The sequence below is a fragment of the Mercenaria mercenaria genome, unplaced genomic scaffold (genome assembly GCF_021730395.1).
Source record: "Mercenaria mercenaria strain notata unplaced genomic scaffold, MADL_Memer_1 contig_1784, whole genome shotgun sequence".
Lineage (NCBI taxonomy): Eukaryota > Metazoa > Mollusca > Bivalvia > Venerida > Veneridae > Mercenaria > Mercenaria mercenaria.
In genome coordinates this window covers 40,744-47,083 of record NW_026459788.1, presented here as the reverse complement: position 1 = coordinate 47,083, position 6,340 = coordinate 40,744, and positions in this window count along the sequence as shown.

Genomic DNA, 6,340 nt, shown 5'->3' with positions numbered 1-6,340 from the left:
TGTAATTTAAGTAAAATTATTGCAATTACGTTTAGGGAAAAATTCACTGCATGGGTAAAATACCAAAGAATTATTTGAATCTGCCATTTTGCGACTACCATTTGTTTTCGTGTCATATCCCTATTTAGTGTTTTATACCTAAAATGCACACTGTTCTCTGAATAGACAAAATATTGACACATGCAAACATCTAAATAAGAAACTAGAAATAAGACGTTACAAGTTAGTTCTAAAAAGCAATACCTTAAGAAGTAAAAAATAAAATAGAAGTAAGAAGTTAGAAGTAAAAAATTGAAATCAGTTAAATTTCGGAAGTAAGAAATAAGAGACCCCGCTTGGTCTTAGCACTTAACAGGAAGGGATAGAACATGTGCCTGTTCAGAATAATAACTGGTTGATTTTAAGGCTCTGTGTACATTTCGACGTCCCAGAATAAGAAAGGCGTAAGTGTTAGTTATGCCCTTTTATGAATTATACATTTTTTAAAGCTACATATCAAGGGGCATAATCCTGTGTTGACAAAATTCACCAATAATAAAAGGGCGTAAGTAAAGAGTTTTTCAGAATCATAGTAACAGAAGGGCGTATCTACACTTAAATAGGGTCCACTTACGCCCTTCTGTTACTTCTATAGAATTAGAAGGGCGTATCTGTCATAGACAGTTTTATTCGTTTTGCCGAAAACTATGATTTTCCACTTACGCCTTTCTAATTCTGAGGCGTCCATTTATTTCTACATTGCAATGAAAATATAGGTGTGCATCATTAATATTATCATTTGACTCAGACAAAAACAATTCCCACAGCGGTCCGTTACGGGTATACAATGTAGGGAGATTTTTGGAACTTCGGGAAAACGTTCATAGGGTCCATTTTACGTTGTCTAAAAATGTCAGCTTATGCCTCGGATGTCAGATATTTTCGTATTGAAAGCTTCAGACCTAGGCATTTCAGATTTTTTTTTTCAAAATTAATGTCTAGTTGTAAATGTTGATTATACGGAAGCGTGAAATACGTTTTAGTACGTTACGGTTATGGAAAGGATATGCTATGAAAATGTGAATGTGAAACATGTTGTAAATGGAAATCGTGGAGCTTATGTTCAGTCACAATATTTGGCATAGACATGTATATTACTGCCGTTTTACTATCGCTTATCTGTATTCAAATGCCAAATGTAATATACTGGTGGAAAGGTATAGTGGACGCAACTTGACCCCGATGGTTGACCTTTGCATTATAATACATAATGAGGCACAACCTATTATTGAAAAGGAGTGTACATAAAACACGAGCTGCAAGAGAAAAGGGAAATATAAATTTGTGTAAGTATAAATTAGTGCATTGGAAAGTTTTAACGGATAAAATGTAAGTATATATACATTGATACTGCACTGTATACAAAATAATTGCATATAAATATACACGGCTACCCTAAGCACCCTTGATTTCTATAATGAAATAATCGATATGAATAATCAGCCTAAGGTCAACCATCGCGGTCAAGTTGCGACTACTATAGTCACTTTATGTTTACAATAACACCGACGTGCGATAATACTGTTAATGAACATTACTGGTAATGAACAAGTTACTAAATCTTGCATCTAACGATACTTGACTTGATTATACGGGTACTATACCACTAAGATATGGCAAGAGAGAACTAGTAATGATATAACAAGCCTAAGTAATTTTAGTATTTGTTTCTATATTGCAATGAATATATATGAGTGTATTTAGATTATTATTTGCACTCGGAAATAAAAAACACAATTCCCACAGGGGTCCGTAACGGGTGTACAATGTATGGAGAAATTTGTAACTTCGGCACATCGTTCATATGGTCCTTTTTGATGTTGTCTTAAAATGTTAGTGTATGCCTTGGATGTCAGATATTTCGTATTTGATGGTTTTCAGACCTAGGCATTTTAGTAATATTTTCAAAACTAATTTCGTGTTATATATGTTTATTCTACGGATGCGTGAATTGGCCACCAGAGGCTAATACGTTTCAGTACGTTAATGCTATGGAAAGGATATGCTATGAAAATGTGAATGTTAAACATGTTGTTAATGGGAATGGTGGAGCTTATGTTCAGTCACAATATTCAGCGCAGACATGTACTTTGCAAGTTACTTGCTTAGGTATTCAAGCATCTTTCAATATGACAAAAGATTCTTGCACATCTGTCCAAGTGACATTTGATTCAACGTCCTTTTTGACGTTGTTTAAAAATGTCCGTTTATGCCTCGGATGTCAGATATTTTCGTATTTGAAAGCTTTAGACCTAGGATTTTCAGAAATATTTTCAAAATGAATGTCGTGCTATAAATGTTGATTCTACGGAAGCGTGAAAGGGCCACGAGAGGCAAATACGTTTTAGTACGTTACGGCTATGGAAAGGATATGCTATGAAAATGTGAATGTAAAACATATTGTAAATGAAAAATCGTTCAGCTTATGTTCAGTCACAATGTATGGCGTAGACATGTATATTACTGCCGTTTTACTATCGTTTATCTGCATTTAAATGCCAAATGTAATATACTGGTGGAAAGGTCGTCACTTTAGGTTTACAATGACACCCTGATCATAAAACTGGTTTGTTTGTAGAAGTCGTAGGGGGTTGTTGTCATGACACTGTTTACGAGCCCAGTTAACATATTTTTTCCTCTTTCCTTGCATACATTGATATTTACTGTAGAACAGAACATTCGACGTGCGTTCATACTGTTAGTGACATTATTGGTAATGAACAAAGTACTAAATCTTGCCTCTAACGATACTTTGACTTGATTATACGGGTAATATGCCACTAAGATATGGCAAGAGAGAACTGGTAATGGTATTTCAAGCCTGAGTTATTTTAGTATTTGTTTCTATATTGCAATGAATATATATGAGTGTATTTAGATTATTATTTGCACTCGGAAAAAAAACACAATTCCCACAGGGGTCCGTAACGGGTGTACAATGTATGGAGATTGTTGGAACTTTTGCACATCGTTCATACGGTCCATCTTGATGTTGTCTTAAAATGTTAGTTTATGCCTAGGATGCCAGATATTTTCGTATTTGAAAGCTTCAGACCTAGGCATTTAAGATTGTTTTTCAAAATTAATTTCGGGTTATAAATGTTTTTTTCTACGGAAGCGTGAATGGGCCACCAGAGGCTAATACGTTTTAGTACGTTACGACTATGGAAAGGATATGCTATGAAAATGTGAATGTAAAACATGTTGTTAATGGGAATGGTGGAGCTTATGTTCAGTCACAATGTTCAGCGCAGACATGTATTTTGCAAGCTATTTGCTTAGATATTCAAGCATCTTTCAATATGACAAAAGATTCTTGCACATCTGTCCAAGTGACATTTGATTAGTTCTTATTGAATTTTGTTGACGTTTTCCTATCGCTTATCTGTATTCAAATGCCAATGGGTAATATACTGGTGGAAAGGTCATGACTTTAGGTTTACAATGACACCCTGATCATCAAACTGGTTTGTTTGTAGAAGTCGTAGGGGGTTGTTGTCATGACACTGTTCAGGAGCCCAGTTAACAGATTTATTTCGACTTACCTTGCATACATTGATATTTACTATAGAACAGAACATTCCACGTGCGCTTATACTGTTAGTGAACATTATTGGTAATGAAGAAATTACTAAATCTTGCATCTAACGATGCTTTGACTTCATTATACGGGTAACTAAGATATGCTGCTTCTTATCTATAAGCGTAGTATTTTAACACAATGTTTTTTGGTTTACTTTCCAGAATTTCACTGATTTGTGGAACTTTATTGCGGAAGATCTATATACCCCTTTCAGAAAAATGAAACTGACGCTGAATTAATTTTCCATGCAGAGAAACACAAGACAAACATTATTCAGTGAGGCATATAATATCTTTGCAGTTGAAACGGCGATCTGCATAGTGTTTGTCGCTCTACTTCGTGTGTTTTAAGCGTGTGAATTACAATTAGAGATGTATCGCTTTGGAATCGGCACAGTGGTAAAAACAGGATGATGTTCTCAATTTAGGCAGAAATTGAAATCTGACATTGCAAAAGTTAATACATATGACCTATTAAATACATTTGGTGCTGGTTGTTTCTTTGCGTCACAAAACTCATCCTTATACGGCTCATCGCAAGAGAGAACTGGTTACGGTATTTCAAGCCTAGTCATTTTAGTATTTCCACGCCCCAGAATAAGAAGAGCGTAAGTGTTAGTTACGCCCTTTTATGAATTATACATTTTTTAAAACTACATACCAAGGGGCATAATCCTATTAAAAAAACTGTTACAAACTGCTGCGTTGACCAAATTCACCAATAATAAAAGGGCGTAAGTAAAGAGTTACTTAGAATCATAGTAACAGAAAGGCGTATCTGCACTTAAATGTTGTACTAGAAGGGTCCTCTTACGCCCTTCTGTTACTTCTATGATTTTTTACTTACGCCCTTCTAATTCTTGGGCGTCGATTTGTCCAAAATGGTGCGCTTAGTATCATAATGACATAAAGGATTTAGCCCCAAAGCCATTATGAACTACTGTAGTGTTAGTGTACTGTGTAATTATGACCCAAAGGTACACGTGTATAATATAGGATCTACATCATATACTTACAATTGGAATAAGATTCAATAAAACGAAATTTTATTGACGTTCACTGCTGCTATAGAGATAGCATGGAATATATTTTAGACTCACTATTGACTCGTTCAACAAAGAAGGAGACGATTAACTTATAAAGCTGGTACATTTCCCTTAGGACCTCACTTACTATCTAGTCAAGAATATTAGATATAATAGTAAACTTTGATCGCAAGATATACTCTAAATTGATACACGAAATGTTCTTTTATGAATTTTCTATTAAACGTAAGTGACAGCATAGGAGTAAGAAGTAAGTAGTTAGAAGTGACAATAACGATGAATGAAGTCCCTCATCGGTTTTCGTACATTAGTGATCAATATGCCATCCGTGTTTCGGTAGTTCCTAATTGACTTTGGAGGCGGATCTGAGGGTTGCATAACTCATGTAATAAACATAACTTGCATTTGTCTGTGTTTCATATGAAGCATTGTGTGAAATTGTCACGGGATGAATAGTCCTGATGGAAGAACCCTCTACGTGTGCGCGCCTTTTTCTATGTTACTAAAGCCGCGCACTTGATGGAGTAAAAGGAAAAAAGGAAATCAATCATCCGCTTATTCTCCAGATCTCAGGCACCAGATCGTGTGAAAAATCATGCTACTCGGATAATTGTTGATTTAAATACTTTAGCCTCCTTAAATTTGCTTTGCAGATATTTTTCTTACTTTCATTTCATTTTATTTTGCTGAAATCACATGATAGATCTATGCTTCAGATTTACGTTGTATGTTACAGAGATTTAGAAATGGTCATGATTTTCGCTGCGGCCATTGGATGTTTCTCAATTTCATACAGAAAAAAGAATACCAGCTATTTTATGTGCTTAAGCATATAAATACTCCGCGTACATAAAAATGATCAAATGTTTCTCACAAAATAGGAACGAGTAGCTTTTAATCAGGCCTAATTTATCCAAGATGCATCATGTGCATATGTTAAGTCCAATCAATGTTGCTGGCATTATGTGAAGAAATGTGAGTTAAGAAATAAAATATTTTTCATCTGGAAATTGTCGTGTTTTCTAAAATTAAATTTTAGTTTCCTTACAAAAGTTGCACGTGTATGGGAAAGCTGCGTTATTTGGACGCGTTTGTTCTTGTCGGATATTTGACTCTTGTTTTTCTTGATAGAAGATATGAAACTAGATCCTTTTGTATATGTAAATATGAACTTTGTTGTTGAATAATAAATACTAATCAACAAACCGTGTTCGAGAACCTATAGCAATGCAACTACCCCTTTAAGTAAGCGGCTTTAGTTAAGTAGAAAAAAAGAGTATGCACACATCTTATACGGCCAATATGATCAAAACAGAGGATTCTCAGGACTATTACAACCCGCCTTCGAAGACAATTAGTAACTTTCGAAACACGGAAGTTAAGCAAGATGACATATTATTTTAGAAATAATTATTACTAATATATGAAAGCCAAGGAGGAACTTCTAACTTTATTATATTTGTAACGTTATTTTTCCTTTAACTTCACATTTTTTTATTGTATTACTTACGTTTAGTTGAAAACTTATAAATGGACATTTCATATACTTAATTCTAATATGGCTAACAATGCTTTAATCATCACAACGATGTTATGTTGACGTCACCTCAACGTGATATTTAGCGCCATGTACACATCAAGAAATAGCGCTTTCAAATTTCATGAAATATTTT